General features: G+C 38.9%; 1 protein-coding gene across 1 annotated transcript in view; it reads left to right on the forward strand.

Moving 5' to 3' along the window:
* Nucleotides 1-26214, forward strand: part of THSD7B (thrombospondin type 1 domain containing 7B) — a 926619-nt gene that overhangs the window by 95237 nt on the left and 805168 nt on the right. The window lies entirely within an intron of this gene.

Raw genomic sequence — 26214 nt, forward strand, 5'->3', positions numbered from 1 at the left:
CAGAGCAACTGCATCAAAACTTCTTTTGGGGTGAGGCAGCTTCAAAGACACGTGTTTGTTTTGAAAACTCTTCCAATGCAGGTTTGAAAATCACTGGATGCAAGGAGAACATTACCCTCCCCCTCCAAAAAATCATGATTTAAAACATTTGTTAAGTCACTAGTATAAATTATATGATTCTTAAAACCATTACTTCCCACTACATAATCTTCTCTCGTCTCAGTCTTGCCTTCCTGGTCACTCACAGTTTTACCCCCATGCCTCAAGGCAAGGAATATTGGGAAGTGCAAAGGTTATAATTGGGAGGTATGGTTTCTTTCTTCTTCCCCTCCTTTATACTGTCACCAGTCTTTTCATTTTTCTACAGGAGTAGATGATGTCTTGTCTGTACTGGCTATCAGAATTCTGTGCTCTTCCTTAACTGACCTAATTCTCTGGAGTTAATGTCTTATCCATTTTTATACCCCTCATATTTGGGTTCTTTTAATATGAAGTGGTCCTGCATTTCAACGTGGAATACTTAGTTTTGGATTTTACATCCTATTTTGGCAAATAGATTGAATTTAAAGATTAAATATTTGGTTGGCCAAAAAGTTCATTCAAGTTTTTCCTTAAGATGACACAGAAAGACTGGAATGAATTTTTTCCAATCCAATAACTTTGTTTTTATTTTTTCTGTACTTTTTTATAATGGTGTTTTTAAAAATCAGTGTTTTTCATTACATGGAAAGCACAATTCATCATTTTCCAAAATTATTTGTAAAAATGGATTTCTGTCTTCAACATATTCATGTTATTATTGTACCAGTAGAAAAGTGTCTTCAATTTACTTTTCTGATCAGAACCAAACTTGACAAATATATTGTACTGCTATGCCATCTGTAGTAAGCTGTTGTAATTGCCCATCTGTTTCAAATTGCTGTTTTGTTAGCACATTATTGCATTTGGTGTTTTCCATAATTAAGTTCATTAAAGTAACACCCTTGAGTTATAATATTTATGGTAATATTTTTGAACTCTAGCATTCTGGAGAGTACAAGTTATTATGTTGGGTTTTGGTGAAAGCAGTTATTTTATTCCTTTGTGACCTGTATAGGTTAGGGAAACAATATTTTGAAACTAAAGTTTCATGAGAAAATGCTCTGTATAGCCACAGATTTCAAAAGAATTTTATCTTTAATGGAAGTTAGATCAAATGGAAGTGATTAAGTAATGATGATTCAGATTATGCTCTTTTGCTTGTTATGATTTATGTAAGAATTTAATGAATATTCATCTGAACTTATGGCATTTATTTTTATCCTGCTATTGAAAATTACTTGCTCCTTACATTGTATATTGTTATATCTGTGATATTTTGGTATTCTTAGGATTCAAAAATGCTTTTATATGGTTTGTGTTAAAATATGTGTGTGTTTGTGTGTGTATATGTTAATTGCTCAGTTGTATCAAAATATGTGTGTGTTTATGTGTGTATATGTTAATTGCTCAGTTTGTGTGTGTTTATGTTAATTGCTCAGTGGGACCCTATGGACTGTAGCCCTCCAGGCTTCTTTGTCCATGTAATTCTCCAGGCCGGAATACTGGAGTGGGTTGCCATTCTCAAGATATACCATTTGCTTGTATAAAAAGTTTTATACCTTATATTTTATATTGAAATAATATAAAAATGTGAATTTAATTTTCTTAGGTAAAATTTAGTAATTAAGAAACTAGAGATATTTAAGTTTTTTTTTTAATTTTATTTTGTTTAACTTTACAATATTGTATTGGTTTTGCCATATATCAAAATGAATCTGCCACAGGTATACATGTGTTCCCCATCCTGAACCCTCCTCCCTCCTCCCTCCCCATACCATCCCTCTGGGTCGTCCCAGTGCACCAGCCCCAAGCATCCAGTATCGTGCATCGAACCTGGACTGGCGACTCATTTCATATATGATATTATACATATTTCAATGCCATTCTCCCAAATCATCCCACCCTCTCCCTCTCCCACAGAGTCCAAAAGACTGTTCTACACATCAGTGTCTCTTTTGCTATCTCGTATACAGGGTTATTGTTACCATCTTTCTAAATTCCATATATATGCATTAGTATACTGTATTGGTGTTTTTCTTTCTGGCTTACTTCACTCTGTATAATAGGCTCCAGTTTCATCCACCTCATTAGAACTGGTTCAAATGTATTCTTTTTAATGGCTGAGTAATACTCCATTGTGTATATGTACCACAGCTTTTTGAATAAAGGTTTCATGTTGATCTTAAAATATAAAAGAATTAATGTAGACTATTCTCTTTCTGTGATGCTTTGTGTAAGCATCACAACTTTGTCTCTATATATTATAATTTTAGACATAGTTTATTAGAAATTGATTTTATTTTTCTCCTACATGTGTTTTAAAAATATTCACAATCATCTGGCAACACTGGATAGAATGTTGCATTTGGTGGGTAGTAATAATGAGATGGCTGGATGGCATCACTGACTCGATGGACGTGAGTTTGAGTGAACTCCGGGAGTTAGTGATGGACAGGGAGGCCTGACGTGCTGCAGTTCATGGGGTCGCAAAGAGTAAGACACAACTGAGCGACTAAACTGAACTGAACTGAACTGAATAATGATAATAATAATATAAACATCTATTGAATGCTTTTCACATGCCAGAAACTGTGTTGAAGCATTAACCTGCATCTTTTCTTTTAACCTCACCTAAAACAAACAACAATAATAATAACTTCTTAAATAGATATTGCTATTGAATTTAGTTTATATGAGTGAATAGAGGTTTCCAAGGTGGTGCTAATGGTAAAGAACCCACCTGCCAACACAGGAAACATAAGAGATCCAGGTTCAATCCCTTGGTTAGAAAGATCCCCTGGAAGAGAGCATGGAAATCCTCTCCAGTATTCTTGCTTGGAGAATCCCATGGAAAGAGGAACCTGGAGGGCTAGAGTCCATAGGGTCACAAAGAGTTGGACACAACTGAAGCAACTTAGCATGCATGCATGCGAAGACTTAGAGGTTATGGAATTTTTCCAAATCCACATGTCTTAGGGCAAATATGTTAGAAAAAAATTGTGTCTTATTTACTCTTATACATTTAACAATTGCTCTTTCAAAATACATTATATAGTATGTTAATCATGCTCCATTCAAGAGATAGTACATATTGTAGGTATTTTAAACAGAATAAATTTAGTATGCATGAATGCTCAGTCACGTCGGGCATGTCCAACTCTTTGCTACCCTATGGCCAGTAGCCAGCCATGCTCCTCTGTCCATGGGATTCTCCAGGCCAGAATACTGGAGTAGGTTGATTTGCCCTCCTCCAGGGGATCTCCCTGATCCAGGGATCAAACCTAGGTCTCCTGCATTGCAGGCGGATTCTTTACCTCTGAGCCACTGGAGAAGCCCTACTTTAGTATAGACATTAGGACATTGAGAAAGTATCAAGCAGACAAAGAAATAACCAAGAAATTGCTACTTGTAATTGTGGAAAGTATTAACAGCTAATACTCCTATGGCTGGGATAACAAAGGGAAGAGGTCATGCCGTGAGAACCTAAGTAGGTCAAGGAGTGGCCACCATGGAACCAGGACTGGTAACTGAGAAACACTACTCAGTGGGCTAGAACCTTTGGGAGAGTTCTGCAGAGCTGGTCTTGGTCTTCAGGTGTGTCATGGGGCTGCTCCTCAGATGCCAAAGGGAAGGGAAAGAGCCAGCCACTGTTATTAGAAGAGTACGGACAGGAATTGGAAACAAAGCCCTAGCTCTCCTTTGCTCTCCTTTCCATCTTGCTCATCTTCCATCAGTCTCCTATGGACAGAAGCTAACCAAAAGGCCACTGTCAAGGGAATCTGAGAAATGTATGTAGTTCTCAGACTTCTAGCCCCAGTGTCACAAAGCAGAGCATGGTGACAGTGACATAGTGACACTGACATATGTCAGAGCATATGTCAGTGACACTGACATATGTCAGAGCATAGTGACAGTGTCACTGTCAGGGAATCTGAGAAATGTATGTAGTTCTCAGACTTCTAGCCCCAGTGTCACAAAGCAGAGCATGGTGACAGTGACATAGTGACACTGACATATGTCAGAGCATATGTCAGTGACACTGACATATGTCAGAGCATAGTGACAGTGTCACTGTCAGGGAATCTGAGAAATGTATGTAGTTCTCAGACTTCTAGCCCCAGTGTCACAAAGCAGAGCATGGTGACAGTGACATAGTGACACTGACATATGTCAGAGCATAGTGACAGTGTCATTGTCAGGGAATCTGAGAAATGTATGTAGTTCTCAGACTTCTAGCCCCAGTGTCACAAAGCAGAGCATAGAAGATGTGGACTTGGGTAGAGACAACTGATAAATAAATGGAACATATATTCTGAAGTTTAAAAGATGATATGTCTAAGATTATCCTTGAGGAGACAGCTTATTACTTTATTTTGTTTTGAGACTAAAAAATGTTAATTACTGAGCAGTTGATCAGATTGTTGCATAAAGTGTGTGATTTGTTAGGCTGGTCAATATAAATGAATTTGTGCATCTTGGTAACTGAACAGAACGGTGCAGACAGTGATCACATTTCTTAAGAATTGGCTACTATTGCCAAATGGCTGAAATGGTTGGGGAATGATCGATTTGAGTTTGTCATATCATTCAGTTCAGAAGCATAGTGAAGGAGACAGAAGTATATAATTCAGTTTTTTAAAGGAGTGTTTGTTTGGTGTAATTTGTCTCTTATCGTTTAATTTGTTTGCATTGCCTAATATCATTATTTGTTGGATATATGAATGCTTGTGTGTAGGTATGCCACAGTAGAAAACTAATGTTACATAGGAATAGGAGTGAGTAATCTAAAAAGGTATACTTACTGTTAATCCATAATGCCTTTAAAAATACTTTGAAACAAACAAAAAATACTTTTAGGTAACTGTTTATAGTTTTTTAAATGCTTCCCAAAGTTTTCTAAGATGGACAGTTGCTTTAGCTGGTATATACCCCTCTGTCTTCATAGTTGGTTCTATAAAAGGTGCACACATGTCTACTCAGTAATGTCTAATTTTTGTGACCCCATGGACTGTAGTCTCCCAGGCTCCTCTGTTTATGGGATTTCCTAGGCAAGAATACTAGAGCAGATTGCCATTTCCTCCTCTAGGGGATCTTCCTGATCCAGAGATTGAACTTGTGTCTCTGTGTACTTTTAAATTTGGGTCTCCTGCATTGCAGGTGGATTCTTTCCCATCTGACCTACCAGGGAAGCCCAAGTATGTATGTATGTATGTGTGTGTATATATATATATATATACACACACTCAAACCAAGAGGAGACAGAATAAATGAATCCTAAATTAGACATGTAGGGAATACAATTAAGTATCTTTATTTTTCTTTAAAAATGACCTTTTAACTCAAAATAAATACATACTTAAAAAAGATTTACTTCTTTGGCTGCCCAGGTCTTAGTTGCAGCGTGTAGGCTCTTTGATCTTCACTGCAGCATGCGGGCTCTTTAGTTGTGGCATGAGAACACTTAGATCCAGCATGTGGGATCTAGTTCCCTGCCTGGGGATTGAACCAGGCCCTGCATTGGGAGCCCATTGGGAGTCTTAGCTACTGGACCACGAGGGAAGTCCCAGTACATAATTTAGATATTAAAGTTAATTGTCACCTTATACTATATTTTGCAGAGGTCAGGTCTCTCTGTTTTTATTAGCCATGCCTTATCTTTATGCTAGGTTCAGTTTTATAAATCCTGAATGAATGCCTTCTCTTTTTTCTCTCTATACATTTTCTCTTTGTTATGAACTTATCTGGAAAATCTTACCTGTCTCCTTTGATCCTTTCCCACTCAAGTTTTCAGGTCACCTGTGTTACAGAGCCTCGTGTGCCTTCTTGTGATCGTTGGTGTACTAACTCTCTGCCACTGACAGGAGGACTTGGTACTCATCTGTAGTCTGGTGCCTATCATACTGCTTGACTCTGACAGAGGTCTTGAGAGCCATTATGCAGAAAGCACTGGGTTGTGTTTTCAGGATACCACGATGAATGTGATTCCATTGTGTTCTCAAGGAGCTCACAACCTCGATAAAGGACAGATACAGAAATCACTGACATATAGTGTAAGATATTTGTCTAGAAGACTTCATTTATATGTGGAATCTAAAAAGAATTCTATAAAGGAATTTATTTATAAAACAGAAATAGACTCACAGACATAGAAAATAAATTAATGGTTACCAAAAAGGAAAGGGGAAAGGGATAAATTATAGACTTGGGATTAACAGATATGCAGTACTGTATATAAAATAGGACACCAACAAGGACCCACTGTAGAGCACATGGAGGTATATTCAATCTCCTGTAATAAACTTTGATGGAAAAGAATGTGAAAAATATTTACTATATATATATAAATCACTTTGCTGTACATCTGAAACATTGTAAATCAACTATATTTTAATTAAAAAATAGTATGGCAGAGAAATGTCCTGTATTAGAATGAAGACATTGCATGATATACATGATGTGGTAAATATAACGTGATTAGGTCCCTCCTTTCAGGAACCACTGTTTGCTAACCTGGACTTCAAGAGTGTGCTTAGTACGTAGTGCAGCCATGTGGAATGGAAAGTCTGGACAATCCAAACACCTCAAATTAATAAAGGTTCGTTGAGCACTGAGTGTGCAATCTGATGTGTTTTGTAAGATGCAAAGTGTAAGCATACCTTTTGCCCTTAAGTTAGCAATTCTCAGACAGGAAAACAGGATATGAAAGCCTGGAAATAAAGACTTTTTAAAGAAAATATTCCATAAGCACTAACAAGAAAGTCTGTGATAATTTATCAGGTGGACAATGAGTATGATGTATGAAGTCCATGTTTTCTCACTTTAATAGGTATTATCTGCACATTGCATCTTATATAATTGTCTAGCTGAAAAGAATGTGAAATGAGCAGGTGTGTAGACACAAATAACATAGGCCTGAAAAAGTAGAGGTAGTTGGAATGCTTCTCCTGAATTGTCTATGGAAATGTCAAACAGGAATGATGCTGTTCAGAGTCAGTTCATTATATGTTATCTGAGAACATGAATCACAGGGTAGGTAGCCATTCCTGCCAGCATCAGTGGGAATACCTTTGTAAACCATCATCTGAGAAAGTTTATTTCTGTCACTTTGTCAGTTCCTATTCATAAGAAAGCATGACTCTAAGGATAACGTATAATTTCGGAAATAGATCTAATGCTATTTTGACATACTAAAAATTTGTCTAGTGGGTTTGAGGACTAAATTAGGGCCATCCCAGAGCCCAGGATACGGGTAACAGCCAAAGTGGGGACTTTATTATTTCAGTTCAGTTCAGGTACTCAGTCATGTCCTACTCTTTGTGATCACCAGGACTGCAGCACACCAGGCTTCCCTGTCCGTCACCAATTCTGGGAGCTAGCTCAAACTCATATCTATTGAATCGGTGATGCCATCCAACCATCTCATCCTCTGTCATCCCCTTCTCCTCCTACTTTCAATCTTTCCCATCATCAGGGTCTTTTCCAGTGAGTCAGTTCTTCACATCAGGTAGCAAAAGTATTGGAGCTTCAACTTCAGCCTCAATCCTTCCAATGAATATTCAGGACTGATTTCCTTTAGGATTGACTGGTTTGATCTCCTTGCAGTCCAAGGGACTCTCAAGAGTCTCCTCCAACACCACAGTTCGAAAGCACCAATTCTTTGGCACTCAGCTTTCTTTATAGTCCAACTCTCACATCCACATATGACTACTGGAAAAAACATAGATTTAACTAGATGGACCTTTGTCAGCAATGTCTCTGCTATTTAATATGCTGTCTAGGTTGGTCATAGCTTTTCTTCCAAGGGGGAAATGTTTTAATTTTATAGCTGCAGTCACCATCTGCAGTGATTTTGAAGCCCAAAAAAATAAAGTCTGTCACTGTTTGCATTGTTTCCACATCTATTTGCCATGAAGCGATGGGACCAGATGCCATGATCTTAGTTTTTTAATGTTGAGTTTTAAGCCAGTTTTTTCACTCTGCTCTTTCACTTTCATCAAGAGGCTCTTCAGTTTCTCTTCACTTTGTGCATAAGGGTGGTGTCATCTGCATATCTGAGGTTATTGATACTTCTCTCAGCAATCTTGATTCAAGTTTGTGCTTGATCCAGCCCAGCATTTTGAGTGTTAAATAAGCATATAAGTTAAATAAGCAGGGTGACAGTATACAGCTTTGACATACTCCTTTCCTGATTTGGAACTAGCCAGTTTTTTATGTCCAGTTCTAACTTGCTTCTTTGTCTGAATACAGATATCTCAGGAGGCAGGTAAGGTGATCTGGTATTTCCATCTCTTGAAGAATTTTCTACAGTTTCTTGTGATCTACACAGACTGTAGGTAAATTGGAAGTGGTCAAACAGGAGATGGCAAGAATGAAGATTGATATTCTAGGAATCAGTGAAGTAAAATGGACTGAAATGGGTGAATTTAACTCAGATGACCATTATATCTACTACTGTAGGCAAGAATTTCTTTTCAGCAAAGTCAACAGAAGAGTCCTAAGTATAGTTCTTGGGTACATTCTCAAAAATGACAGAATGACCTCTGTTCATTCCCAAGGCAAACCATTTAATACCACAGTAATCTAAGTCTATACCCCAGCCAGTAATGCTGAAGAAGCTGAAGTTGAATGGTTCTATGAAGACCTACAAGACCTTTTAGAACTAACACCCAAAAAAGATGTCTTTTCATTATAGGGGACTGGAATGCAAAAGTAGGAAGTCAAGAAACACCTGGAGTAATAGGCAAATTTAGCCTTGGAATATGGAATGAAGGAGGGCAAAGGCTAATAGTTTTGCCAAGAGAATGCACTGGTCATAGCAAACACCTTCTTACAACAACACAAGAGAAAACTACACAATGACATCACCAGATGGTCAATACTGAAATCAGATTGATGATATTCTTTGCAGCCAAAGATGGAGAAGCTGTATATAGTCAGCAAAAACAAGACTGGGAGCTGACTGTGGCTTAGATCATGAACTCCTTATTGCCAAATTCAGACTTAAATTGAAGAAAGTTGGGAAAACCATTAGATCATTAAGGTATGACCTAAATCAAATCCCTTGGGATTATACAGTGGAAGTGAGAAATAAGTCCAGGAATTTGATCTGACAAAGCACCTGAAGAACTATGCACAAAGGTTTGTGACATTCTACAGGAGGCAGTGATCAAGACCATCCCCAAGAAAAAGAAATGCAAACAGGCAAAATGGTTGTCTGAGGAGGCCTTATAAATAGCTGAGAAAAGACAAGAAGCTAAAGGCAAAAGAGAAAAGGAAAGATATACCCATTTGAATGCAGAGTTCCAAAGAATAGCAAGGAGATATAAGAAAGCCTTCCTCAATGATCAATGCAAAGAAATAGAGGAAAATAACAGAATGGGAAAGACTGGAGATGTCTTCAAGAAAATTAGAGATACCAAGGGAACATTTTATGCAAAGATGGGCACAATAAAGGACAGAAACGGTATGAACGTAAGAGAAGCAAACAATACTAAGAAGAGGTGGCAAGAATACCCAAAAGAACTATACAAAAAAGATCTTCATGACCCAGAGAATCACAATGGTGTGATCATCCACCTAGAGCCAGACATCCTGGAGTGCGAAGTCGAGTGGGCCTTAAGAAGCATCACTATGAACAAAGCTAGTAGAGGTGATGGAATTCCAGTTGAGTTATTTCAGATCCTAAAAGATGATGCTGTGAAAATGCTGTACTCAATATGCCAGCAAATTTGAAAAACTCAGAAGTGGCCACAGGACTGGAAAAGGTCAGTGTTCACTCCAATCCCAAACAAAGGCAATGCCAAAGAATTTTCAAACTACCACACAATTGTACTCATTTCACATGCTAGCAAAGTAATGTTCAAAATTCTCCAAGCCAGGCTTCAAAAGTACATGAACTGTGAACTTCCAGATGTGCAAGCTGGATTTAGAAAAGGCAGAAAAACCAGAGATCAAATTGCCAACATCCGTTGGATCCTTGAAAAAGCAAGAGAGTTCCAGAAAAACATCTACATGGCTTTATGACTATGCCAAGGCCTTACTGTGTGGATCATAACAAACTGTGGAAGATTCTTCAAGAGATGAGAATACCAGACCACCTGACCTGCCTTCTGAGAAATCTGTATGCAGGTCAAGAAGTAACAGTTAGAACTGGACATGGAACAGCAGACTGGTTCCAGATCAGGAAAGGAGTACGTCAAGGCTGTATATTGTCACTGTGCTTATTTAACTTATATGCAGAGTACATCATGCAGAATGCTGGGCTGGATGAAGCAAAAGCTGAAATCAAGATTGCCGGGAGAAATACCAATAATCTCAGATACACAGATGACACCCCCCTTATGGCAGACAGCGATGAAGAACTGAAGAGGCTCTTGATGAAAGTGAAAGAAGGAGTGTAAAAACTGGCTTAAAAGTCAACATTCAGAAAACTAAGGTCATGGCATGTGGTCCCATCACTGCATGGCAAATAGATGGGGAAACAATGGAAACAGTGACAGACTTTATTGTTTTGGGTTCCACAATCACTGCAGATGGTGACTGCAGCCATGACATTAAAACACTTGCTCCTTGGAAGAAAAGGTATGACCAACCTAGACAGCAAAGGTCCATCTAGTTAAATCTATGTTTTTTTCCATTAGTCATGTATGAATATGTGATTTGGACCTTAAAGAAAGCCGAGCACTGAAGAATTGATGCTTTTAAACTGTGTTGTTGGAGAAGACTTTTGAGCATCCCTTGAACTGCAGGGAGATCAAACCAGTCAAACCTAAAGGTAATTAGTCCTGAATATTCTTTGGAAGGACTGATGCTGAAGCTGAAACTTCAAACTTTTGCTACCTGATGTGAAGAACTGACTCATTGGAAAAGACCCTGATGCTGGGCAGGACTGAAAGCAGGAGGAGAAGGGGATGACACAGGATGAGAGGGTTGGATGGCATCACTGACTCTATGGACATGAATTTGAGCATGTTCTGGGAGCTGGTGATGAACAGGGAAGCTTGTGTGCCACAGTCCATGGGGTCGCAGAGTCAGACACAATTGAGCGACTGAATGGAACTGAACACAGACTGTGTTATTTAGCCCCTCCAAATTCACTCACTTGAGACAGCACCATGTTGTCTTCATACCTGTCATCAATACAGGAAGGTAGTTACCGTTATCTCCATTTCTCCAGGGAGAGCAATTAGATTCACAATGGTTCAAAGAATATGTCTATATGTCCCCAATCTATATCTGTCCCAAATGGCATTCAGAATGTGTCCTAGAGAGCAATTGAAAGAGAGCTCTTTTGATTTTGAAGTCATTAACCAGGAAAGATAACTATGACTGCTGCAGAATCAAAGACTAGTATGTCCTTTTTGGGAAGTAAACTGGGTGGGAACTGCTGGAGATATTTATTTATTACCTGATACATAAATAAATTGTTTACCTTCAAAAATGTAAAAAAAGAAAAAAAAAGTGAAAACTGAATCAAAAGGTCACCGCACAGGGAATGGTAACAAAGAGAAAGAAATCAGCATATTAGGCCAGGTTTAAATGGGAAATGATGATCTCATCTCTACTACAAGGAGAGAGAGAGAGTTGAAGCAACCTTGGAGATTAGAAACATCAAGTTGGGAAGGGAATAGTAATAAAGGTGTGGAAGGCCATCATTTTTAGCAGTCTTTCATCACACAACCAGGCTTCTGACTTTGCTTCAGACTCGTGTCATTTTAACTCAGTTTGGATTATTCGCTCAACATTTCACATAACCTAGTAATTGTGTCCTTTTGGATTTGATCATGGATGTGTGCCAGATTTTACTTTCTGTTTACCAAAAAATTAGTGAAGAAGAAATGACACATTATTTTTGGAGTGAAAACTATGTCTCTGGCAATATTATCAAGTGGTTTATTAATAAATGGTCCTTAGATTCAATCGAAGGAAGAAAAGAGGAAAAAAATCCTTTTTCATTGTATAAAAATACTGTTCTGCTTGAAACTGAAAGCCAGGGGAACCCAACTGATTAAGACCAAAAATTTAATTTTAAAACAATAGCAGCAAAGCTTTATTGAGGTCTAATTTACATTCCATAAAATTCACCCATTTTTAAGCATTCAATTTAATTGTTGTTTTTCACTCAATTGGTTCCAATTCTTTGTGACCCCATGAACTTCAGCACACCATGCTTCCCTGTACTTCACTATTTCCTGGAGTTTGCGCAAACTCATGTCCATTGAGTTGGTGATACCATCCAACCATCTCATCTTCTATTGCCCGCTTCTCCTCCTGCCCTCAGACTTTCCCGGAATCAGCATCTTTTTCAGAGTCAGCTTTTCATATCAGGTGGCCAAAGTATTGGAGCTTCAGGTTCAGCATCAGTCCTTTCAATGAATATTCGGGACTAATTACCTTTAGGTTTGACTGGTTTGATCTCCCTGCAGTCCAAGGGATACAAAAGAGTCTTCTTTAGCACCACAGTTCAAAAGGATCAATTCTTCAGTGCTCAGCCTTCGTTATGGTCCAACTCTCACATCCATACATGACTACTGGAAAAACCGTAACTTTGACTGTATGAATCTTTGTTGGCAAACTGATATCTCTGTTTTTTAATATGTTGTCTAGGTTTGGCATAGCTTTTCTTCCACGAAGTAAGTGTCTTTTAGTTTTGTGGTTGCAGTCACCGTCTGCAGTGTTTTGGAGACCAAGAAAATAAAGTCTGTCACGGTTTGTATTTTTTCCCCATCTACTTTCCATGAAGTGATGGGACTGGATGCCATTATCTTCATTCTTTTAATGTTGAGTATTAAGCCAGCTTTTTCACTCTCCTGTTTCATCTTTTTCAAAAGGTGCTTTAGTTCCTCTTTGCTTTCTGCTTTAAGGGTGGTGTCATTTACATATCTGAAGTTATTGATATTTCCCCTGGCAATCTTGATTCCAGCTTGTGATTCATCCAGCCCAGGATTTTGCATGATGTACTCTGCATATAAGTTAAATAAGCAGGGTGACAATATAAAGTCTTGATGAACTCTTTTCCCAATTTGGAATCAGTCTGTTGTTCCATGTCCTGTTCTAACTATGGCTTCTTTTCCTGCATACAGGTTTCTCAGGAGGCAGGTTAGGTGGCCTGGTATTCCTATCTCTCTAAGAATTTTCCACAGTTTGTTGTGAGCCACATAGTCAAAGGCTTTAGCATAGTCAATGAAGCAAAAGTAGATGATAATGTTTGATATATATACTGCGTTACCAGGCAATCATGAAAATTCAGTTTTAGAACACATCCACCAAACTAGTATGATCCATGGTGCCCTTTTTTAGTTAATCCACTTCCCCTTCAGCCCTAGGCAACCATGAATATACTTTAGATTTCCACAGATTCACAAAGGCTTTACTTTAAGGAGAACAAGATGGGCCAGGAAGATTTTAGGTTGAATTTGGCTGTCTCTGACCTCAGAAGTAGGATAGGGATTCTGTGATCAGGTATTGTAGTCTGAATTTTGTAAGACTTTTGGTTTTTTATCTATTTTACAAGAGATAGACATGGGTATTGGAAGAAACAACATGTAATCTGAATTTGTGAGGAAAAACTCACAAGCCCAAATGTGGAAATCCATGACAGGTTCTCAAGGTTATAGATACATTTCTCTGGAAAATGAAAATATTTTCAGAAGATGAGGACAGAGTTCTGTGATCTGTAGCCACTCCAAGGACATTCTTCGCTGGAAGCTCCCCACACATGAGCCAGATTACTACATGTCAGTGGAGGCCAAAATCACGTGAGGCCACACTCTGGCCATAGAAAGGACAAAACAATCTCAATCCACACTTAAAAAAATTAATTTTTATGGAAGTATAGTTGCTTTATGATGTTGTATTTTTACTGTACAGGAAAATGAATTAGCCATACATACACATATATCACCTCCCTTTTGGACTTCCTTCCCATTCAGGTCACCACACTGCATTAAATAGAGTTCCTGTCTAAACTTCTGAACTCTCCCTGGCAGATTTGGAAGCAAGGATGCCCTGTTCTTTATTTTCCATTCAAAATCTGTCTCTCCTTTTGCATTCAGAATCAAGTCTGCCAAATCTCCAAGAAGGCTTTAATGCCCCAGTAACTCTCCTTCTTTTATTCATTCATTGAACAAGATTTTGTCATTGAGAACATTGTTCTATTCTGGATAATAGGAAGACAGGTGTGGATATGAAAAAAAAAAAAGAACAAAATTTTCCTACAAGTTTCCCAAAAGTTGTTCCCCAAAAGTTTGTTTTAGTAAGGAGAGAGAAATAGTAGACAAATACATACGGTAAATTTAGACAGAGGTCGATGATACAAAGAAATCAAAGTAGGGTCTTAGAAGAGATATGATTGGTGATGCAAGATGGCATGGTTAGTATAAATAGGGTATCAGGAGAAAGCCTCTAGGAGGAGATGGACATTTCAGCCGAGACTGGAATCACACAGGGAGCCAGCCATTTGAAGATTGACTAGATGGGCATTCCAACCAGAGAGTGTAGCAGTCACTATAATTAGAAGGGCACGAAGTTGGTGTGTTTGAAAGATCCAACTAAGATGTCTATGACTGCAATGCAAGAAATGAGAGAGTATCCAACATGAGATCAAAGAGCCTGGGCCCTGTGGCATTTGGAATTTATTCTAGGTGAAATAGGAAGCCATGGGGGAGAGTGAAGGGGCATGTGATCTGATTGATACTTAATCAAGATTACACTAAGGGTTAAGTGTCAAATACCATCTAGGGCTCGTGGGGGGAACCTGGGAGATCTGTTTGGAGGTCATAATGGCAGTAGCTCCTATTAGGATCCTAGTGCCTTCTGGCAGTTTCACATGTTGATTCTTCCTTTTTTTTTTTTTAATGTATTTGGCTGTGCCAGGTCTTGGTTGTGGCACATAGCATCTTTGATCTTGTTGCAGCATGTGGGATCATTAGTTGTATCACTTGAACACTTAGTTGTGACTTCTGGTGTCTAGTTCTCCAACCAGGGATTGAACCGCAGCCTCCTGCATTGAGAGCCTATAATCTAAGCCACTGGACCATCAGGCAAGTCCTCACATGTTTATTCTTTACACGGTGCTTTCTCTCCTCGTTCTTGGTGCATCCATCATGTTAGTTTATCTTCGTTTTATTTCCTTTTTTAAAAATGGTCTTATATAATTGGCTAACTTACAGTGAGGATGACTTTAATCATTGAGTTAGAAATATTCTTAGAGATAATATAGTGCAAGCTCCTTATTTTGGAATTAAGGCAGCTGAGGTTAAGAGCAAAATTGGTGACTTGTTTGAATTTCTACATCTAAATAATGATGGAGCCAAAAGAAGAACTCAGGACTCCAGGTATTTGATTGCTCCTTCCCCTAAGGTCCAGCCTGATTTCTGTGCTCTAAAAAAATGTACTCGTTCTAGTATTCTGTGATATGAGGATCAGACAGATGGGGCAAAGGAAAAAGAGGCCTGAGCTAATAGGACATGCTGGCAGAGTCTATCGTTGTGTCAGGTCAAGGTGATCAAGATGTCTGAACAAGGGTGGTGGAGAGTCAGCAAATCGACGGGACTTTAAAAGGTCAGAGCGATGATGAAGGCAGCAGATGGACAGAGCGGTAGGGGGCAAATGCCAGGCAGGGAGCCAATGAACCTGAGCTTGTCTAAGGACATTATAGGACAGTCAACAGCTTGGATGTGTCGACACGTGGAGTGCATGGCACTGTCATTGACACTAATTACTTGTGATGGAGGTGCTTTGCAAAACATGGGGGGAAATGGCCTTATTTCATAGAACATTTCCTGTTAGGCTGGACAAGTTCACAACAACTTTTTACACTAAATGCACTCGATTGATGAACCAGGGAAGTAGTTGGAGTTTGCCCTTCCCTCTCACATTCCATGTTTGAGATGAAGAGATACCAGTTAGGAGCAATGCCTGGCCAGTGGTATTTCTTCTCAGTACTGTGCATTTTCACAAATTGAAATTCCCTTACATCTAAAATATTCAGAAATGAAACAGTGCAAAACCTGACAGATAAGGTGCTTTCTTAACACAAATCAGCAGGTAAAACAGGAGATTCAAACATTAGGAAAGACATTGAAACTATCGCAGAATCTCCACTGGCACAGTTGGATAGCAAAAACAAAAAAAAGAATAAAAAAGAAGGGGGTGTGCGTGTGTGTTAATTGCTCAGTCAGGTCCAACTCTTTGTGACCCCAAGGACTGTAGCCCACCAGGTTTCTCTGTCTTTGGGATTCTCCAGGAAAGATTACTGGAGGAGATTGCTGTTCCCTTCTCCAGAGGATCTTCCCAACTCAGAAATAGAACCCTTGGTCTCCTGCATTGCAGGCAAATTCTTTACCATTTGAGCTACAGGGTTATCTGTTAAATGTAGAGTCTGAACAATTACAGGATTCAACATAAAGACTATACTTTTTAGCTTATCAGGAAGTACTAGATAATAATTGAGCATTTTAACTCAAGATTTTTTTTTTTTTTTTTTTTTAGCAATTCTAATGGGCCAAATGCAGTGCTGAGTTCTGGTGAAGCAAAGTTAAGCACAGTAGAATTGTAGATCTCAAATCTCTCATTATTAGTCAGGGAGAACACATAGAAATTGTTTCTAACATAACTGCTATTATGGAGATAGGTAAAAAATAATCAAAGAGGACACTAATAGATGGAGAAATATACCATGTTCATGGATTGGAAGAATCAATATAGTGAAAATGAGTATACTACCCAAAGCAATTTATAGATTCAATGCAATCCCTATCAAGCTACCAACAGTATTCTTCACAGAGCTAGAACAAATAATTTCACAATTTGTATGGAAATACAAAAAACCTCGAATAGCCAAAGCAATCTTGAGAAAGAAAAATGGAACTGGAGGAATCAACCTACCTGACTTCAGGCTCTACTACAAAGCCACAGTTATCAAGACAGTATGGTACTGGCACAAAGACAGAAATATAGATCAATGGAACAAAATAGAAAGCCCAGAGATAAATCCACGCACATATGGACACCTTATCTTTGACAAAGGAGGCAAGAATATACAATGGATTAAAGACAATCTCTTTAACAAGTGGTGCTGGGAAATCTGGTCAACCACTTGTAAAAGAATGAAACTAGAACACTTTCTAACACCATATACAAAAATAAACTCAAAATGGATTAAAGATCTCAACGTAAGACCAGAAACTCTAAAACTCCTAGAGGAGAACATAGGCAAAACACTCTCTGACATACATCACAGCAGGATCCTCTATGACCCACCTCCCAGAATATTGGAAATAAAAGCAAAAATAAACAAATGGGACCTAATTAAACTTAAAAGCTTCTGCACATCAAAGGAAACTATTAGCAAGGTGAAAAGACAGCCTTCAGAATGGGAGAAAATAATAGCAAATGAAGCAACCGACAAACAACTAATCTCAAAAATATACAAGCAACTCCTTCAGCTCAACTCCAGAAAATAAATGACCCAATCAAAAAATGGGCCAAAGATCTAAATAGACATTTCTCCAAAGAAGACATACAGATGGCTAACAAACACATGAAAAGATGCTCAACATCACTCATTATCAGAGAAATGCAAATCAAAACCATTATGAGATATCATTTCACACCAGTCAGAATGGCTGCACCCAAAAAGTCTACAAATAATAAATACTGGAGAGGGTGTGGAGAAAAGGGAACCCTCTTACACTGTTGGTGGAATGCAAACTAGTACAGCCACTATGGAGAACAGTGTGGAGATTCCTTAAAAACTGGAAATAGAACTGCCTTATGATCCAGCAATCCCACTGCTGGGCATACACACTGAGGAAACCAGAAGGGAAAGAGACACGTGTACCCCAATGTTCATCGCAGCACTGTTTATAATAGCCAGGACATGGAAGCAACCTAGATGTCCATCAGCAGATGAATGGATAAGAAAGCAGTGGTACATATACACAATGGAGTATTACTCAGCCATTAAAAAGAATACATTTGAATCAGTTCTAATGAGGTGGACGAAACTGGAGCCTATTATACAGAGTGAAGTAAGCCAGAAGGAAAAACACCAATACAGTATACTAACGCATATATATGGAATTTAGAAAGATGGTAACGATAACCCTGTATACGAGACAGCAAAAGAGACACTGATGTATAGAACAGGCTTATGGACTCTGTGGGAGAGGGAGAGGGTGGGAAGATTTGGGAAAATGGCATTGAAACATGTGAAATGTCATGTATGAAACGAGATGCCAGTCCAGGTTCAATGCACGATGCTGGATGCTTGGGGCTGGTGCACTGGGACGACCCAGAGGGATGGTATGGGGAGGGAGGAGGGTTCAGGATGGGGAACACATGTTTTAAAATTATTAAATTAAAAAAAAAAAAGAATAATAAGTAAAGTAAAAAAAAAAAAATGCTGACTGAAATGTTTAAAAACCTGTAAGCTTCATTCACAATTCTGTGTGAATCTACCTTGTCATAATATTTTTATTTTTATCTGTCTTAAGTTTAGGCTGCAGAGATAAGCTGACTCACTGGGCTATTTCTTAATTATCAAAAATAAAAAAAATAATAATCAAAAAAAAATAATATTTTAGTCCCATGAATGACAAGCTTTTGTGATAATGAGAGTGAGAAAATATATTAAAATATTGAGGTCAACTATGATTCTGAGAAAGATGAGTTGACTTAATGATATATTTGCAAAATATTGTCTCTTCTTGAGTTCCTTTGGTGTTATTGGAAGTTATGAGTCTAACTGGGTGGGCAGACAGAGGTGGAATGGAGGGGACCTCTTCTCCCTCCATTTCTGTCCATGCATCCCTTTTGCTTCCAAGTTAAAAATCTCTGAGTGGTAGCTGGGTGAGTCTCCGTGCATCCCTGAGGAGCTGGAAGAGATGGATAAATTGAGTCCCATGGGTCCACTGGTTTGTAAGCCATTTCATTTCCTAGTCCTTGTTAAGGCAGCAAGAATTACAAATACTACCCAGCCCTATTTGCATTTGGTCCTCACTGCCATTCTTTCATCCCATTAATTTTTCTTCTACTTCACTTCTTTCCTTCAAATTTTCTTATTTCCTAAGTCAGACAGAGAAAGACAAATACTGTTTAATATAACTTATATGTGAAATCTAAAAAATACAACAAACTAGTGAGTAAAACCAACAAACAGAAAAATAGACTCACAGGTATAGAGAACAAAGTAGTGGTGACCAGTAGGGGAGGGAAGCAGGGAGGAGCAAATAGGGGTAGGGGATAAAGGGGCTACTATGGGATCATATGAAATGATGTGTGTGAAACGTTTGAAAATTGTCAAGTAAAATTTAAAGGATCTTCAATTCAGTTTTTGAAAAGCCAAAAAAATTCTCATTTCCTCACTATTGCCCCATGGCCAAATGAAATTTGTCAAGAGTATTTTGGAAGTTATATTTAGGTTCATAAACTGAATGCCAAACCACCACATTGGTTTTCACAATTTTGGGAAGCTTGTCTGGCCCTAAAACAGGATTTCTTCCTTGGTTTCTTCCTCTTTCATTAGTCACTTTAGTAATGTTAGTCGCTCAGTTGTACACTTGGTGTGTGTGTACACTTGATCATGTCTAACTCTTTGGGATCCCATAGACTGTAGCCCACCAGGCTACTCTGTCCATGGGATTCTCCAGGCAAGAATACTGGAGTGGGGAGCCATCCCCTTCTCTAGGGGATCTTCCTGACCCAGGGATCAAACCCAGGTCTTTTACCGTCATGAAAATTCCAGAGTCCCCTTCAGCATTTACATAAGCTACAAAGTCATTCTCAAGAAAACAAGTTAAATGTTATCCTCATTGTCTCTCTTTCCCAACACACCAATACGTAATTTTATCTCAGACTTGGAAAAAATCATTTAGTCGATTGATACAGCAATAAAAAGACATTTTAGATCAACCAAGATAAAAAGCTTGACTAAAGAGTCTTTGTTTCACAATGATCTTCCTTCTTCAGTTACCAAGACCTTATTTAAATGACTAAAGTATGGCACATAAAATTTGTTCTCCAGCAAAACTCCCACTGATGAAAGGCTGTAATGGATCTGAAAGTATTTACATCTTAAAATGTCATTTGGGCTCTGTGGAAATCATGGGAGCCAATTTACTTGTTTGTTTCATGATAGTCTAGTATTTCTAGTGTACATATTTATTGTGGGTCTTCTAGCAGCATAACCAAAGATCAGGATTGAGGGAATAACAGTTACTTGGTAAGTATAGGAAAAGCCCATAGGGAGGAGGGAAGCGATGGAGGAAAAAGAAGGTAGTCAATAAAGGTGCCCTATTAAACCAGCCTTACAGTGGGCATCTGGAATGTAGTGTAAAGCACACAGCACACTGAATCTCAAGACATCGATTGAAGACTGCCCTGTCCCCGAGGGTATTAACTCCTTGGCACTTCTGGCCTGCCATGTAGTAGCACATCTGGGCATGCCTTTACATCATTTCAAGAGCAAATTTCAACCGCTGGCAGTTGGTAGTCAAACTGCACCCAGCACACAGAATGGTTCCAGGAAAATGCAGGGGCCATTGACAGAACCTACTACAATCGGCTGGTCCATTTTTTGTTATTGTTGTTAAGTCACTAAGTTGCATAGGACTCATTGGGAACCCATGGAATGTAGCCCACCAGGTTTCTCTGTCCATGGGATTTCCCAGACAAAAATACTGGAGTGGGTTGCCATTTCCTTCTCCAGGGTATGGTCCATTTTTAGATTTTCAGGAAAACTGAGCAGTTTTTAAGCCATTAGTTATCTTTTCTATTTATCTATAGTCTAATCAAGAGATTTGAGTTCCTTCTATTTATGTTCTTGCCCTGGAGGAAATACTCAGATGATCAGGCAGCGGGCAAAATGAATAGAAACAAAGCTACACAAATGATTCATAAATTGGAGAAGCAGACCATGCACAATCAAGGGTTGTCAGAACAGGCCTTTTCTACTAAGAGGAGACTTTAGCTATTTCAGCTGAATATAAGAACAAATCAGCTAGTGCTTGTATCACGGTCATAATGTCATACATGTAGTAGGCATCTCCATTTGAATGTGACACTTTTAGGCAATATAAAAAGCAAGTCAAACCAGTGTGCTTCTTGCCTCCTGGAGTCTAAAATCTGAGTAACACACTGAAATGCATATAAAGTATAGTCCAGGGTGCACAAAAACAAGTGCCCATAATGGCCATGAAGGTAAAGTGAGTTAAAAGCAAGCCAGGCATAATATGACAAATTAGTAAGTAACACTTAGCCTCAAGGTCAAGAATGGAATAGTGAGAAGTGATGTTCTTTAGTAAAATGAAGGGCTTGAGCTCTGTCTTAACTGATGTCTTAAGCACATCTATAAGGAGATGTGGTCCCTGCACCCTGCAGTTATGAATCAACTGGACTTTCCATGCTGTTGTTCAGTAGCTCAGTCATGTCCAACTCTTGGCAACCCCATGGACTAGCACGCCAGGCAGGCCTCCCTGTCCTTCACCATCTCCTGGAGCTTACTCAAACTCATGTCAATTGACTCGGTGATGCCATCCAACCATCTCATCCTCTGTCGCCCCCTTCTCCTCCTGCCCTCAGTCTTTTCCAGCATCAGGGTCTTTCCCAATGAGTTGACTCTACACATCAGGTGGCCAAAGTATTGGAGCTTCAGCTTCAACATCAGTCCTTCCAATGAATATGCAGGGTTGATTTCCTTTAGGATTGACTAGTTCGATCTCCTTACAGTCCAAGGGACTCTCAAGAATCTTCTCCAACACCCCAGTTTGAAAACATCAATTCTTGGGTGTTCCACCTTCTTTATGGTCCAACTCTCACATCCATACATGACTACTGGAAAAGTCATAGCTTTGACTATGTTGGTCTTTGTCGTCAAAGTCATCTCTCTGCTTTTTAATAAACCGTCTAGGTTTGTCATAGCTTTTCTTCTATATGGACCAAACATCTTTAAATTTTATGGCTGCGGTCACTGTCCTCAGTGATTTTGAAGCCAGATAAAATAGTCTTTCACTGTTTCCATTGTTTCTCCATCTATTTGCCATGAAGTCATGGGACCAGATGCCATGATCTTCATTTTTTAAATGTTGAGTTTTAAGCCAGCTTTTTCACTCTCCTTTTTCACCTTCTTCAACAGGCTCTTCAGTTACTCTTCAGTTTTTGCCATAAGGGTGGTGTCAGCTGCATATCTGACATTATTGATATTTCTCATGGCAATCTTTAAGGTTTTTTTTTTTTTTAATTTTCTTTATTTTTTATTGAAGGATAATTGCTTTACAGAATTTTGTTGTTTTCTGTCAAACCTCAATATGAATCAGCCGTAGGTATACATATATTCCCTCCCTTTTGAACTTCCCTCCCATCTCCCTCCCCACCCCACCCCTCTAGGTTGATACAGAGCCCCTGTTTGAGTTTCTTTGGTCATACAGCAGATTCCCATTGGCTATCTATTTTACATATGGTAGTGTAAGTTTCCACACATCTCACCCTCTCCTCCCCTCTCCCCATGTCCATAAGTCTATTCTCTATGTCTGTTTCTCCATTGCTGCCCTGTAAGTAAATTCTTCAGTACCATTTTTCTAGGTTCCGTATATATGCATTAGAATATGATATTTATCTTTCTCTTTCTGACTTACTTCACACTCTATAATAGATTCTAAATACAGATTGAACGTGTGGAAGGTCACAGTTCATGTATTCTTGAAACCTGGCTTGGAGAATTTTGAGCATTACTTTGCTAGCCTGTGAGATGAGTGCAATTGTGCGATAGTTTGGACATTCTCTGGCATTGTCTTTCTTTGGTGTTGAAATGAAAACTGACCTTTTCCAGTTCTAAAGGCACTGCTAAGTTTTCCAAATTTGTTGGCATATTGAGTACAGCACTTTGGCAACATCATCTGTTAGGATTTGAATAGCTCAGCTGGGATTCTATCACCTCCACTAGCTTTGTTGTAGTGATGCTTCCTGAGGCCCGTTTGACTCCACACTCCAGGATGTCCGGCAAGTGATCACACCATCATGGCTATCTGGGTCATTAAGATCTTTTTTGTATAGTTCTTCGGTGTATTCTTGCCACCTCTTCTTAATATCTTCTGCTTCTGTTAGGTCCAAATGGTATGACCATTTGCATGAATGTTCCCTTACTCTCTATAATTTTCTTGAAGTGATGTCTGCTGCTGCTGCTGCTAAGTTGCTTCAGTCGTGTCCAACTCTGTGAGACCCCATAGATGGCAGCCCACCAGGCTCCTCTGTCCCTGGGATTCTCCAGGCAAGAACTCTAGAGTGGGTTGCCATTTCTTTCTCCAATGCATGAAAGTGAAAAGTGAAAGTGAAGTCGCTCAGTCATGTCCAACTCTTCGAGACCCCATGGACTGCAGCCTACCAGGCTCTTCCATCCATGGGATTTTTCAGGCAAGAGTACTGGAATGGGTTGCCATTGCCTTCTCTGGCAGCGATGTCTAGTCTTTCCTATTCTATTGTTTTCCTCTATTTCTTTGTATTGTTCATTTAGGCAGGCTTTCTTATCTCTCCTTGCTATTCCTTAGAACTCTGCATTCAGTTAAGTAACTCTTTCCTTTTCTCCTTTGCTTTTAGCTTCCCTTCTTTTCTCAGCTATTTGTAAGGCCTCTTCAGAGAACCATTTTGCCTTTTTCCATTTCTTTTTCTTGGGGATAGTTTTGATCACTGTTTCCTGTACAATCACAAACCTCCATCCATCATTCTTCGGGCACTCTGACTATCAAATCTGATCCCTTGAATCTGTTGCTTTCAGTGTATAATTGTAAGGAGTTTGATTTAGGACTTTCCATAGTAGGTATATGGATGCTCATGTGACATTGTTGAAAATTTCAAATGAGTAGGTAATTCATAAACATTTAAGAAACACTATGGAGCCCAAATAAAATATATTTTCTATGAAGATTCAGCATACAGACAAAATTTAGCTGGAGTTCTCTGACACAGTGACATCTACCAGATGACTTCCTTTGCTGAATTGGAAGAGTTGTGTGTTTGTGTGCGTGTGTTCATAAAAGATAGAATAGCCTTTGGTTCATGAGGAATATATATATATATATATATATATATATATATATATATATATAGTGAGTAGTAAAGCCAAAATCTCAGAGAAGCAGAGACCAGCATCACTGAGAAATGGAGAGAGTAACAGTGTTTCTTCTTCTCTTGATTCTCTGAGATAAATACATATATATTTATGTGTATAAATGTATACATACATATTGAAAGCAATGAAATAAGTATATTTTCTGAAGAGATGGGTAGGGAGGATGTATACCTGCCCTTTCAAACATGTTCCCACTCAAGGCTAATTCAACTGTTGCTAGGAGAAGGAAATGGTAACCCACTCCAGTATTCTTGCTTGGAGAATGCCATGGACAAAAGAGCCTGGTAGGCTACAGTCCACGGGGTCACAGGAGTCAGGCATGACTTAGTGACTAAACCACCATCACCACATCACGGAAACCTTAACTTTATCAGAAAAGATTTTTGCGAGAGGGATTTCTTGGTGTGCACACAGATTTGGAGGGAAATCCCCAGCTGGATGGATCTGGCACAAGAGGTTTACCCTGATCATTTTGTAATAGAGGAGAAAGCATGAGAGGTTTGTAAGGACTTCAGATCATAGTTTGAGAAGAGAAGTAGCATATATTGAAAGTTTCTGAGTACTGAGTCCTGAGAGAGGTACTTTGCCTTTGTTATGTCACTTCGTTCCAATAATAATCTGGTATGGTGTTAAGAGACAGTTGTAGGAAAGGGAAAATATTCCCCTCTATTTGTCCATGGACACAAAGACCTAGAGTTTAAATAACTTGCTCAAGATTATAGAAATAATGCATATAAGTACCAAGGCTCACATACAGATCATACTCCTTAAAGTATGTATGCAGCCCTGTATATATGGTTTTCTAAGCAGTAGGAATTGTTTACATTTTCCAGAAAGTAGGACACTAGGCATTAATTTGTGTTTGTGTATGGTATTCTGGTCTGGAATGTAGGTTGACAAATGCTGTTCAACTGGGGACTTTCAGTAGAGCTTGTATCTTTCATGGTGCCTGATCTAACCTGACTGCATTACTCCCCATGACCCATTTGTCTGGCGGAGTCTTTCCAACAGTTTAGCTCGATTTTCAGAGCTGTGTGTTAAGCTGTCAAGAGACATCTGAAGCATTTCAATACTTGCCCCTGGAGTAGAGGGGCAGGGTCATTCTCCTTAACCCAGAACTTGATGGCTGAAAATGGCTGCCTCAGAGCAAACTCTGGTGGAGACTGTGATCTGAAGGTGGGACATGGATGTTTGCCAAAGGCCATTGAATGGGATGTGTCACCAGCAAAAGTTGGGTTGGATGTGGAGGTGGAGAAGGGGAGATGAACAGATTGTGAGTAGTAAAGTCAAAATCCCAGAGAGATGCAGGGACCAGCATCACTGAGAGATGGAGCAAGTAACAGTGCTTCCTCATCTCTTGCTTCTCTGAGCTCAAGCTCTTCTTTCTTCCCATATTTCAGTTTGGTTTTCCTAATTTTTCCACTAAATACATATTTTTAATTCATACTAGTCTGAGTATGTTTCTGTTTCCTTAAATGGACTGACCCCATCTGAGGAGGGCATTTCTTAAGGGAAATGTGATGTGAATCAATATGGAAGCCATCATTTTCTCCTGACTTCATCCTTTTCATTGGGAAGAGGACATGATTGGCACCTTCTACTGACTTCATCATCTTCTAAGGACCCCAAATCTCATGCATCTCACTAAGAAAGAAAGGTGGTTGTTATCTGCTTTTGTCCTTTTCATTTTAATGAGGAAATCAAGGGGAAAAAACTTGTTGAAGGCAGAATTCTACGTGCTATATTGAGTCGATTTTCAGGGCTATTCATTTTTAATGCTAGATCTTATTTATAGCTGAGTGGAAGGAGAATAGAGTACATATCATCACTGTAATCAGAATCAATAGCAGTGTGTCCCATGTTAGAATATTTTTTTCAGCCCTCATCTTTAGATCTAGCAACTGATTTTTCTCCTAAATGTTTTAAGGAATTTGCTTTATATTTTCTTCATCTCATGTAATATTTTGCATCTTTGAACAGCAACATATAATTTTAAAATGTGAGGGTGT

The sequence above is a fragment of the Bos mutus genome, chromosome 2 (assembly GCF_027580195.1).
Source record: "Bos mutus isolate GX-2022 chromosome 2, NWIPB_WYAK_1.1, whole genome shotgun sequence".
Lineage (NCBI taxonomy): Eukaryota > Metazoa > Chordata > Mammalia > Artiodactyla > Bovidae > Bos > Bos mutus.